The sequence below is a fragment of the Malania oleifera genome, chromosome 7 (assembly GCF_029873635.1).
Source record: "Malania oleifera isolate guangnan ecotype guangnan chromosome 7, ASM2987363v1, whole genome shotgun sequence".
In the NCBI taxonomy this organism is placed as follows: domain Eukaryota; kingdom Viridiplantae; phylum Streptophyta; class Magnoliopsida; order Santalales; family Ximeniaceae; genus Malania; species Malania oleifera.
In genome coordinates, this window is record NC_080423.1 from 47,683,202 (window position 1) to 47,696,950 (window position 13,749).

The 13,749-nt window shown below is 37.4% G+C and overlaps 1 long non-coding RNA gene across 1 annotated transcript; it reads right to left on the reverse strand.

Moving 5' to 3' along the window:
- Window positions 1-8,185: 8,185 nt before the first annotated feature.
- On the reverse strand, window positions 8,186-11,808 carry LOC131159950 (uncharacterized). Its single transcript, XR_009137895.1, has 2 exons — window positions 10,608-11,808; window positions 8,186-9,523 (listed from the first exon to the last, which is right to left on the reverse strand). It is a non-coding gene; the product is annotated as an uncharacterized LOC131159950 (long non-coding RNA).
- Window positions 11,809-13,749: the final 1,941 nt, after the last annotated feature.

Consider the following 13,749-nt stretch of genomic DNA (forward strand, 5'->3'; position numbering starts at 1 on the left):
CTCCAATCCTCGAAAAGATTCTCTTCCTGATCCATGTAGCAATGTCAAATCGTTGATTCCAACAACAGACGATCGAAATCCTAGAGAAAGAGAGAGAGAGAAAGAGAGGAGAGAGAGAGAGAGAGAGAGAGAGAGAGAGAGAGAGAGAGAGAGAGAGAGAAAGAGAGAGAGAGAGAGAGGATTTTGATTTCTTAACCATTAATCAAAGCCAAGAGATATTTATAAACAAGTTGACCTAGCCAAACTCATCAACGAAACGGTGCCCTCGTCAAGAGGCTACAGAAGGAAGTTCGTTGACGCCAAGGTGACCTCGTCGACGAGCCTGAGATTTTAGAAATTCTCAAAATCTCTCGGCATCTCCTTATCGATGAGCTACTAAATCTCGTCACCGAGCTAAACAAGAGGCTTCATCGATGAGAAAGGAAGCCTTGTCGACGAGCCATACTGATTTTTACCTTTTAAATTTCCCTTCTCTTTTCTTGTTTATTTAATACACTTATCTCAGGTCGAGTTCTTACAACCTCCCCTCCTTACAAAAATTTCGTCCTCAAAATTTGTAATCTCTTATTTACCAACTCAACTACATACCCAAATGCATGCCCGACTCTAGAAAGAGCCAACGGTCACCCACAAAGTAGCCCCATCCCAAATACATACATACCCTAACTTATGGAGGAGGAATACCATGGTTACATACATACACTATCTTGGGAGCTCACAATATCACACACTCCTCTATAGACTAACCACACAACATTACTGTAATAGCAGAATATTACACACATACATACCCATAAACTCCACCAATGGTAGAAACTTAGTCCAACTACCACCAAAGTCTAATACACAAGCCCGTAACATATCGTCCAAGATCTGTATCATCTTCTCTAACTATCCATCAGTCTGGAGGTGAAACATTGTACTAAAAGTAAGCTTCGTCCCCAGTGCTTCATGTAAGCTCTTCTAGAATCGAGAAGTAAATCTTGGGTCTCGATCTGAAACAATGGACACTGGTACCTCATGCATTCTGACTATCTCCTACACATATAGATTTTCTAGCCTACTCAAGGAGTAGTTAACCTTCATCACTACAAAGTGAGCAGATTTAGTTAACCTATCCACGATTACCCAGATTGCATTCTGCCCGTGAAGCACTGGTGGCAACCGGTGACAAAGTCCATGGAAATATGTTCCCATTTCCACTCTGGAATACTCAATGGCTGTAATGGCCCTGCCGGCCTTTAATGTTCACCTTTCACCTACTAACACATCAGGCACTGATCCACGAACCAAACAATCTCCCATTTCATGCCACTATAGCAGAAGGACTCGTACAAATCCTGATACATCTTTATACTACCCGGATCTACCATATACAAAGAACAATATGCCTCCTCTAGGATCATCTTCTTTATCCCCTCATCGTTTGGGACACATAGTCTATTTCCAAACCTTAATACACCTCCCTTAGAGATGTTAAAGTCTGCAGCCAACCCTTGCTGCACTTTCTCCATGGTCTCAACTAACTCCACATCACTAGCATGCGCGGCTTTAATCCTCTCAAATAACGTCGACTAGATCACCAAGCTAGCAATGAAAGCCTGATGATTACCATCCACCAACTCCATGCCAAGACTCTCCAAATCTTATCTGATATGATGCTGACCTACTACTACAAATACTGACACGTGCTCTGACTTCCGACTCAACGCATTAGCTACTACATTAGCTTTCCCCAGATGATAGCAAATGGTGCAATCATAGTCCTGGATCAGTTCTAGCCACCACCTCTATCTCATGTTCAACTCCTTCTATGTGAAAAAGTATTTGAGGTTCTTGTGGTCGGTGAAGATCTTGCACTGTTCACCATATAAGTAGTGTCTCCAGATCTTCAACGCATATACTACTGCCACCACCTCCAGATCATGCGTAGGGTAAATCTTCTAGTACTCCTTGAGTTTCCAAAAAGCATAAGCAATTACTTTCCCCTATTGCATCAGAACACATCCCAAACTCCTCAGCGATGCGTCGCTGTAAAAGACAAAATCATCGTCCCCAAATGGGACGGTTAAAGCCAGAGCAGTGACCAATTGGTGTTTTAAGTCTTGGAAACTCTGCTCACACTCGTCGGTCCAATCAAATCTCACACCTTTCCTTGTCAACCATGCCAGAGGGCCAAATAACTTAGAAAATCCCTCCACAAACAGCCGATAAAACCAAGCCATTCCTAGGAAACTCTAAGCATCCTGCACGCTCTTCAGTTTCACCCAGTCAACCACTGCTTGTATCTTACCTGGATCAACTGAGATACCACCCTTTGACACGACATGGCCTAGAAACTCGACCTAATTAAGCCAAAACTAGCATTTCTTCAGCTTAGCATACAACTTCTTCTCCCATAGAACCTGGAGTACCAACCTTACATAGTTTTTGTGCTCTTTCGAACTCTTAGAATATACCAGAATATCGTCAATGAACACCACTACAAACTGATCCAAATGTTCATGAAAAACCCTGTTCATTAGGTCTACAAATACTGCTAGAGCATTATTTAACCCAAAAGGCATGACCAGAAACTTATAGTGACCATATCTGGTTCGGAAGGCAGTCTTCGAAATATCCTTAGTCTAAACTTTCACCTGATGATACCCTAACTGTAGATCGATCTTCGAAAAGACATGTGTTCCCTACAGCTAGTCAAACAAATCATCTATATGAGGCAATGGGTATCGGTTCTTCACTATTACCTTGTTGATCTCGCGGCAATCAATGCACATTCACATCGACTCGTCCTTCTTCTTCACAAACAATACTGGAGCTCCCCAGGGCAAAACAGTAGGTTTGATAAAGCCTTTTTAGTAGTTCCCGCAACTTCTCCTTCAACACTCTAAGTTCAGCTGGAGCCATCCGGTATGGAGCTTTAGAAATTGGTGCCTTACCTGGCAATAATTGAATAGCGAACTCCACCTCACAGTCAGAAGGTAAACCAGGTAAGTCTTCTGGAAATACATCTATAAATTCGTTAACCACTCAGATATCTTCAAGTTTCAAATCATCCCATGGTGATTCCTTCACACAAGCTAAGTACCCCTGAGAGCCATCCAAAAGTAACCTTCTCGCCTATATAGCTGATAGAATCTATGGTGTCAAACGCACACATAATCCCACGAACTCGTAAACCTATTCCTCAGGAGGTCTGAACACTACTACCTTCCTACAACAATCAATCAATGCATAGCTAGAGAATAATCAATCCATCCCCAGTATGACGTCAAATCCACACATGTCGTACACTACTTGGTTCCCTAGTAGCAACCTTCCCTGAACAACCACTGGGCAGTTTCCTAACATCTTACTACAGATCGTTACACTCCCAATCGGTGTAGCCATAGACAACCACTCATCCATCACTTAGATTTCAACCCCATATAGTTTCATAAAAATTATAGATATAAAAGATTGGGTTGCTCCCGAATCAAATAAAACAACAGTTCTATTCAAAAGCAATAACATGGTACCTGTCACCACATTTCCATTATGTTTCGCATCTACTGGAGTAAGAGAGTACACCCTGGCCGGAGTCATGTTTGCTTGATAGTTTTCCCGAGGCATCTGATTACTTCCACAGTTCTAGAACTGTGTAGGCATATCACTCCTCTATGCCTGACAGTTTTGGGATATGTGGCCTGGTTTGCCACAATTGTAGCAATTACCCCAGAAAGGCAAACATTCACCATCATGCCATTTACGGCACATGGTGCATTGCGTAGAAGATGGATTCCCCTAAGAACCCTATCATTTGGTATTCTAGCGATAACCCGAATCATAGTTCCTCTTCTTCTTCCACTGTCCCTGTCGAGGACCAATCTGAGAACCAAAAGATACTGGTCTCTTCTTCTATTCTTGTACAACCTTATCCCCCTAGAGGTCAACCTTATTTATGGTGGCTTTGTCCACTAGAACAGAGAACTCTCGAAACTGCAGCATACCCACAAGCTTGCGGATGTCCTTCCTTAGACCCTTCTTGAACCTCTGAGTCTTCTCATACTCGTTCAAGATCAAATACGACACAGGCTCAATATATCTGGCAACATATCTCTGCACTATCAGGGTTTCCCGAGTCAGGCTCTAGAACTCATCAGCCTTTGCATCATAATATGTTTAGAGCACTAAAATTGATTTGCATTAATAAAATGTCATTTTCATCCAATTCATTTTCTAGTTTGGGAAGTTCTTTATTATTAACAGCTTTCATAGGAACATACTTACCTTCAACAATCACTTTCCAAGCCCTCCAATCAATTGTTTGGATAAAAATGCTCATTCTTTGTATCCAAAAGGTGTAATTTACACCACAAAACATTAGAGGCTAATACGATGTCAACTCACACCCATCGGTGACCAACCGAAACAAACAGGCGATATTTCACACCCTCAGATATAGAGCCGAACACTCTCACCCATGGTGTTTAGTCAAGACATGGCATTTTCCCATGGTAATTAGCCGAGACGTGACAAATATCACAAAATCTGGAATAATTATGGAACTCATGTTCCTATACCTCTCAGCTTACGGTAATTAGCCATCACAACTGTTTTACAAAACACTGGAACATTTACATACAACAATTCATTCCACACTTATTTGGTATACAAAAAATCATATCGTTTTCATTTCTAGAATACACTTTAATACAAATATAGGTACGATCATCTCAATATCACAGTTTTATACAACATACATTTTTCCAACAAAAATAGAGATGATACCCGAACCCCCAACTTTTTCCAAAACATTAACCTGAAAATCCCATATTTTTACTCGATAGATTTTCCCAAATAAGTAGCCAAATCATACATACAATCGTAAACTACATGTTTACCGATTTCGATCTAAAAAAAAACTGATATAAACAGAATCTCCTTACTTTTTCCCAAATACCAAAACATTAGCTCAATGGCTCCAAAACTATGAACCGAGGTACCAAAACCTAAGCAACAAAGAACAATACTTCCTTACAATACTATTCTCTACAAATCTATTGAAATTAAAACGAATTCGGACCCTTACCTCGATTTTGGTTCAAAACCCAAAAATCCTTGAAACCAATTTCTGATTTGCTATCCTTGAAGAGATTCTCCTCCTGATCCACATAAATGTCAGATCATTGATTCCAGCAACAGATGACCCAAAATCGTAGAGAGAGAGAGAGAGAGAGAGAGAGGGGGGGGAGGAGAGGGAGAGAGAGGATTTTGATTTCTTAACCATTAAGCAAAACCAAAAAAATATTTATAAACAAGTTGACCCAGCCAGACTCGTCAACGATACGGCACCCTCATCGACGGGCTGCAGAAGGAAGTTCATAGACGCCAAGGTGGCCTCGTCAACAAGCTTGATATTTCAAAATTTACCAAAATCTCTCGACATCTCCTTGTCGACGAGCTACTGAATCTCATCACCGAGCTAAACAAAAGGCTTCGTCAATGAGAAAGGAAGCCTCATCGACGATCCCTACTGATTTTTACCTTTTAAATTTTCCTTCTCTTTTCTTGTTTATTTAATACACCTGTCTCGGGTCGGGTTCTTATATTAAGCATGTGATCAAACTACACAAATCTAATTAATATTCACAATAAATATAAACAAATATAAATGTGCTTAAATTAAAGAGATTAGAGAAGAGAGAATAAAACCCATGTTTTTACAAGGTTCAACAATCCTTGCCTACGTCTTTGCCTAAAGCAACCCACTTGAGGATTCCACTGCATACTCCTTCAATAAGTGGAGAAAACCTGTAACGACCTAAAGAATAATGGTATTTAAATAATAAAAATAAAGGAAAATGGAAACAGGAATAGAATGAGGTAGCCAACTTTGTCGACGAACGCTTAGCGTTCATCGACAACGTTGTATTTTGAATGTGATAATCCCAAAAAATTTTCCAGGCCTCATCGACGAACACAAGGGTTTCATTGATGAGGGTTCTTCAGGTTCTCGTTGACAAAGTTCCGTCTTGTCGACGAGAATATACCGAGACAGGATTTTTGGAAGTCTAAAATTCATCAACGAGGGTTTAGGTTCGTCAACGAACTTTCTACAGGACTAGTCGATCAGGTGGCGTGGCTTGTTGACGAATCTCGCAGTATAAATAGTGCTAAACTCATTTTCTTGTGCAGGAAATTCACCGAAACCCTTTCTTTTCTCTTTCTACACTCTCTCCCTTCTCTCTCTTCGATTTCAGCCCCATTAGTCATCGGATCAACGATCTAAGGCCACCACGACACTCCTAAAAAAGTTCTCTACAAGTTTGCCGGAGCGGATCGTCGGTGGGGCTGAGTTGGAAACCATCCCAAATACAGGGTAAGACTTTCTACTCGGTATTTGGTTTCTTGACAGTTGTAGGAAGTGTAGTACGCATAGAAATATTAAACTTTAGTTCTGAGGAATGTCGTTTTCAGGGCGTTGAACGGGGAACCCTGCGAATGCAGGGCTTTTTAGGACTCAAGTAAAGGGATAAACTAAGCTAGTTATTTTACGAAAATGCATGTATGTTATTACAGCATCTGATTTTAGGAAAATAAATATATTTATATATGTTTTATATTTGGGAAATACTACTGAAAATGATGATATGTTAAATATACAAAAAACCTATTTCATGTGGCATGAGTGGAAATTATTATGAAATATTGTTTTCTGGGAATATGATAAAATATGGATTTTTATAATGTGAAAAACTGATGTATGGGCCAAGATTTTTATATGATATGATGTACGGGTCGTGCTATGTATATGATTTACCGGCGTACGGGCCGAGCTATGTATATGATTTGCCAGCGTACGGGCTAAGCTATGGATATGTTTGCCAATGTACAGGCCGAGCTATGGATATGATTTGCCGGCGTACGGGCCAAGCTATGGTAAAATGTGAAATACCGGCGTATGGGCCGATGATTTTCATGATATACATATATATATATCTATATACATATATATATATATATATGCAAAACAATATGATGATATTGATCTGGTAATTAATGGTATAAAATATCAATGTATCACAGTTTCATTATATGTTATATGTTATCAGAACCTGGTTGGTTTGGTCTAGGCTAGCACTTGCACGGTACCGATGCTATGTGTTCATGATTTATCATGATATTTGTATTAACGCCGTTGTACAGAGTGGTGTGAGATTGGATGGTTGATGTGGTTTTAAGAAGTGTGAGCGCCCCTCGTGTACGGACCAAGTCTAGCAGACCCATCGGACTTACAGACTATACTCTTGACTTGGCAGTTGTTGGTCAACCATTGTCAAATCCCACCTTCGGATCACACAACCTAGTCATGTGGGGGTAATACATGACAACAACCAGCTAACCTACCAGGATTGTTTTCATACTATGTTATACGAGATGAATTATATTTATGAAAATCATGTATGTTTTGCAATGATTTGAAAATATATGTTTCCCAAATATGATACAGACAGTTATACTGATATGTTTATATATGATTTTATATAGAACACGGAACTACTCATGTTGCCACACATTAGTATTAGTTTATTTCCCTTACTGAGAGGTGTCTTACCCCAAACTTTATAAACATTTCAGGAACCCCTGATAGGAGAGCTGATAAAGCTTCGCTGAGATAGTACAGTAGGTTTTCCCTTCCAGAAGGGTAAGTGTTTTGATAGGGTCGAATGTATTTTGTGGAAATGGCTCTAAGACATCTTTTGCGTTGTGTAGTGTGTATATATAAATATAGTGGTTGTAGTAACTCTAGTATTGTGATGTATGGTATAATGAGGTATTTATGATTTATGTTTCCTACTGCATAGATTTCTGTGATGTGTTTCAGATGTATCCCTATTACCCACGAGTACAGTTTGATTATGATCTAATGAATTTGTTATTATGATTTTATTTATATTATGGAAAAAAATTATATGTGGAAATTAAGCTAGTTGTCACAAAACCTCTCTCTTTCAGTAGCAGAGAAGCCTTTACAATCCCTTCTTCAACAAGCGAAATCGCCTCTCTTCTTTACGTAGATGAAGTTACCTCTCTCCTTTGCTTAGGCAGAGCACCCCCACTCCTTTACTGGGCCAAGTTGTCTCTCTCCTTTCAGTAGGTGGAGTTACCTCCCTTTTTCAATCGATAAAGATGCCTTTACAAGTGGAATCAACAAAAATAGATGTACAAAGAATGCTCCTCAAATGAGGGAATAAGTACAATGAAAATAACAAGCTAATACACTCTCAATATGACTATGAAATGAAGTTTAAGGAGTAACTAGATGGTGAGCACTTGAAAGATAAACAAAGAATTTGAAAAGTACTTGAGAAAGATTTCAAATAAGGATAAAAAGCTTGGATATGTGTAATAGATGTATGTCTCTTTCCTTCTTTTTCTAAAACAAGTTAAAAATCTTGTATTTATAGGCAAGATGGTCTACTTGTCGTTTTATGGTCATTGGGCTTTGAAAATAATTACTTATTTTGAAAACTATCTATTTTATGCCCGTTACGACTTTTTGTCGCAATTTTTGGTTGACCAAATTGAGACTTAGTCGTCCAAATGGCTTGATTCGGTCGCCCGAATTGGGATTTAGTTACCTGAATTTTTGAGAAATTTCAGCCGCGAACACCCATTAGTATTTGGGGCATAACATTTGCTAAAAAACTCCAAATAGAGCGATCTTGGTATCAACATAAAGTTAAGAAAAACTCCTACAACTTTTTTGTTGAACATTTTTTATGATGAGAAGTTATTGATCGAGAAAATCGCTCATTAATGCAGCTACAGAAAAAATAAGGGGATTTGGAGAATCTTGTTTTGGGGTTTTTCACTCCAAAAATAATTTTAACATTTTGAAATAATTTTGCATATTTATAAAAGGATTTTCAATGAAATATAGAGTGTCTATGGTCCAACTAAGGTCACCTATGAGTTTCTTCACATAATCAATAATAGTGTACTCATATAGGTCCTATTTGCAAAATACATGAAATAAATTCTTTTAATTTCTTCAAGTTTGGACTTCATGTGCTCCATAATTATAGTCATAGTATTCAAGTTTGGTCTTTATAAGCTCCATGTTCATAGTCAAATATTATCATCCTATATGTTTCATGGCTTTGTAATTTGCATATGTTATTACGCTTAATACCTTAATCCCTATAAACATGCTTGGTAGCACAATTACATGTCTTAGTTTGTCATTATCAAAACGGGTTGAAACCTAGAAAAGCCAACAGGGGACGCTAGTAACTTCCCCTTGCATAATCATACTCGTGAATCTAAATATGATTGTATAGACCATGACTATCGGTTTCTTATACCTAGGTTAAATTAAAGACGAATTAATCAATAGTAATTAGATGAACTAAACTACAACTAAGTAAAAATTTAGTGGCTACTTCATAGAACCCTAAACACAATTAAAGCCCACAATTATCATTTAAGGGTTCCATCCTCATTATGGTGTCGGACCCCGATCCTCACATGTTGACACCTAAAATAAAAAATAAAAAATAAGAAATAAAAGTATTCATTATTCAAAATGGAGGAAAAACTTGAACAACTAGAAAATGAAAGAAAGGAGTCAAGATTAAATTTGCTGACCAAAACTAATCATCATATGAAGAATAAAAATAGGAATGATGACTTTGGTTACCAATTGAAATCATGGTAATTTTGTAGAAAGTTTTTCTTATTCAAAGACTAGCATGATCAAGTTTAAATATAATGGATATTAAATAAAATTCAAGTGCTATACAGTATTGATCCTAGGTTTATACTGAACTATTTAGGAAAAAACAATGAACTTATTTAAAAATCTCAACAATTCAAATGTATTATATTAAATGGGGATTAAATTCATATCAAAGTAGTCATTCTTTATATAGTTACAACAATTCTTCTAAAATCATGCTTAACACTAATCCTAAAAAATCATATTGAGAGAAAAGAAAGGGTTTCGAGGAAGTGAAATTAATACAACTCAATCAAATACCATAAAACACACAGTGAATTAAGAGAACACATTTCAATTTTTTAACGGCCACGTAAAACACAATAGACCCATCTAATTAATTTGAATATGAACCATGTAATTTCATAATATAACGTCCTTCAAGACCTAAGATTTCATCCCCCTGTGATTAATCAAACATACACTCCATGCTCGATATTGTTCCATCTCTAGGAAATTCACTTGAAATTGATATAAATACATATACTGCGGGTAAAATTTTTGAAAGGAGAAAATAGGAAGAGATTTCAAGTTCACTTCATTAACTTCCTTTACATGTGGTTGGTATTGTTATGCAAGATGTTCATCAAGCAAACTTGACATAGAAAATAGATGTGTGCATACATGCATTTTTATGTTATGTATATCAACTATATATACATATACATATGTGTGTATACGAACATATATTGCAAAAGAAGAGCAAAGCTCCAAGTAGGACAAATTTTTACTCTACCAAAGAATTCAATTAGTTGATTAATTTGCTAAATTATGAAAAAATTAATTAAAATAGGAACATTGAGGGGAGGGAACATTTGAGTGTGTAGGATCGAGAATTATATACCTGGAATGAAGTTAAAGGTATGTAGTTGCCTTTAGCCACATATCCCTGATGGCATAGCTTCATATTGTTGGTGACTGAGTGATTGAAGCTGCTAGATGACCTGATCTACGGAATATAATATCTCTCCATCCCAAAGTGGATTAACCCATGTTGGTTGACACCAACAAATTTAATTAGAACTTAATTAAAACCCCATCCCAAACTGGTTCATATGTGTGTGTATGTATATACACCTATATATATATATATATATATATATATATGTGTGTGTGTGTGTGTGTGACAAGAACACCTCATTTAATTACAAATTTTATTTTGTTCTTTTACTTTTGTGATTGTGTTTAATTAGCTAAAAATATGTATGGTGATTTTGTAAATTTTTAAAAGAATTGAGAAAGAAAAATAGTTATTTTTTTCACAAATGAAAGGGCCGGTGAAGTTCTTAAAAAATAACATGCGTGGAAAGGATATGCATATGTTTAGTCACTGAACATTAATGTAATTTCACATAGAGAGTTCTGGGGAAAAGGCTTGTAAGAAATTTAGAAGGAGGCTTCTCTGAGACGACATAGAAAAATTGTTAAAATGTTTCATCCTTTTTCATCAACACGTACACCTTTCAGAACTCTCTATGTAACTTGTGTGGTATGTGGGTGCATGTGTCTGGATCGATGGATCTATATATGTAACTCGTGTGGTATATGGGTGCATGTGTCTGGATGGATGGATGGATGGATAGATATATAGGAAGACATGGGTATTGCTGTCTTACCAGATCATGCTACAGAGGAAGACATGGGTATTACTGTCTTACCAGATCATGCTGGCAGCTTCAACCTCTCAGACCAACATACATAACGATCGAACAAAGTAATCAAATCAACCTGAGGTGATTTAGCTGGGATTTTAATGGAGATATTCAGTCTTTGGATCAATAGATAGATAGGATAAACCTCCAGAAGCCTGCCTTCAGCAAGAAATTAATATTCAATATTGAAGGAAGAATGAAGGAAATTAGAGAGCTTTTTTTTTTTTGAGTGGATATCTAATGAACTAAAGCGCGATGACCATGGGAATTGAAGGAAGGTAGCTAGCCTTCATCCCCGGCCGGCCGTGCATATAAAAAGTCGTTGACAATCAAAAAATGGGAAGGAAGAGGTAGCTCGTGACTTTCCTCCAAGCCCGCCCTTCTGTGTGTATAAATGCACCCTCTTCCTTTTGTCTTTTTTTTAATGCTGGGTTTCTGCCCCTTCCTTACAGCTATTGACGCTGACACCCACACACATGCTCTCTCTCTCTCTCTCTCTCATGCTCTAACACATGCATAAACAAATACGTACGGGACCACTGGCTATAGCTGCCTTCTCTTTCTAGAAAATCATCTCAACAAATCAAGATGAATGGGTTTATTATTGTTTTGACTTTATACAAAAAAAATGAGAGGTGAGTTTGGTCAAGTTGTGAGGCACTCACGTTTTTTTTTTTGGAGAATTAATCCATATGAATATATCAATAGACCCAGTTCAATTCGTTAACCAATTTCTGAAATAGCCGTAGAACTCTTTTCCAGCTTATTAATTTTCAACAGAAACACCCAATTGGAAGGAAATGATGTTTTTTTAAAAAAAAAAAAAAATTATTATTGTTATTACTGTTGTTTTCCAGACACTTGTTGGGGCAGGCTGAAAAGTATAAACGACACCTAGCCCATCTCGATTCCAATACCCTTTCCAAATCTCTCCCAAAGTTCAACCCATAATCTTGAACATTAATTGAACTTCCAATCCATAAATAATGGGATGCCCTTATCCAAGATGAATCCTGGAGATGGCCAAGAGGAATGACTATTGTTGCCATTTGTTTTAAAATCTAAATCTCCACTACTACCCCAGACTCTGGAACTGAAGATTGTATTAGATGGGATTCACCACAAATGGGAAGTTTACTTACTCGTGAGCTTGGGAGGCAATCCGAAACTGATCCAACCCTGTTAGTTGAGCAAATATTCCTTGGTTCAAGATGAAGAAATTCAAAATGTGAAATAACATAAAGGAAGAGAAGAGTGAGAGAGAAATATATACCTTATATTTCTCAATATGAATATTACAATGCACTGTAAGGGTATTTATACACATAAATTTACAAAGAAATTGCTTAAATCAAATCTAAATTACTACAAGTCAACCCGTGTCTGGTGAGTATTCTTTTTGAGTTGTTTTGATCAATTTCAAGCATGATTTCCTACATTTATTTGCTTCTGGTGAATTTGACTTTGTCTAGACAATTTTTCCTTAACACTCCTCAAGTTGGAGTGGATATTAATGACACCCAACTTGTTGAGTAAGAGGTAGAATTGTGTTCGTCCAAGTGCTTTAGAAAATAGATCTGTGGGTTGTGGACAAACTGAATAACTTGAGCTTGGACTTTCTCTCGAATGATATGGCAATCGATCTCTATATGTTTTGTCCACTCATGAAATACTGGGTTTGATGCAATATGAATAGCTACTTTGTTATCACGATATAGCTTGAGTGGTTGTGAATCTGCTATCTAGAGATCTTTCAAAAGTTGCTTTAACCAAGTGACTTTACAACAAGTTGATGTTATAGATCGGTACTCTACTCCAGTCGAGGATCGTGAAATTGTTTTTTGCCTTTTGATCTTCCAAGAGATTGGTGATTTTCCAAGTAGGATGTAATACCTAGTAACAAATCATTGAGTATCTCTACATCGAGCCCAGTCTGCATCCCAATTAAAATGCATGTATTTGAATATCACTAGAAGTTGATAGAACAATTCCTTGACCAGGTGATTGTTTTAGGTATTGTAAGACTCGATGTGCTGCATCCAAATGAAATGTTTGAGGTTTGTCCATGAATTGACTCAGTAGTACTGCGTATGCCAAGTCTTGCCTTATGATAGTCAAATATATGAGTTTCCCAACCAATCATCGATATGAAGATGGATCTAAGAGTAGTTCTCCATTAGTCTCACTAAGAGCCATATTTGGTTCCATGGGTAGGTTTCCTAATTTAGCACCAAGAAATCCAGTTTCCTCATGTATCTCCAGGGCACACTTCCTTTGTGATAAAAAGATGCCATTTTTTGAGCGAGCCACTTCTATCGCCAAAAATTATTTCAA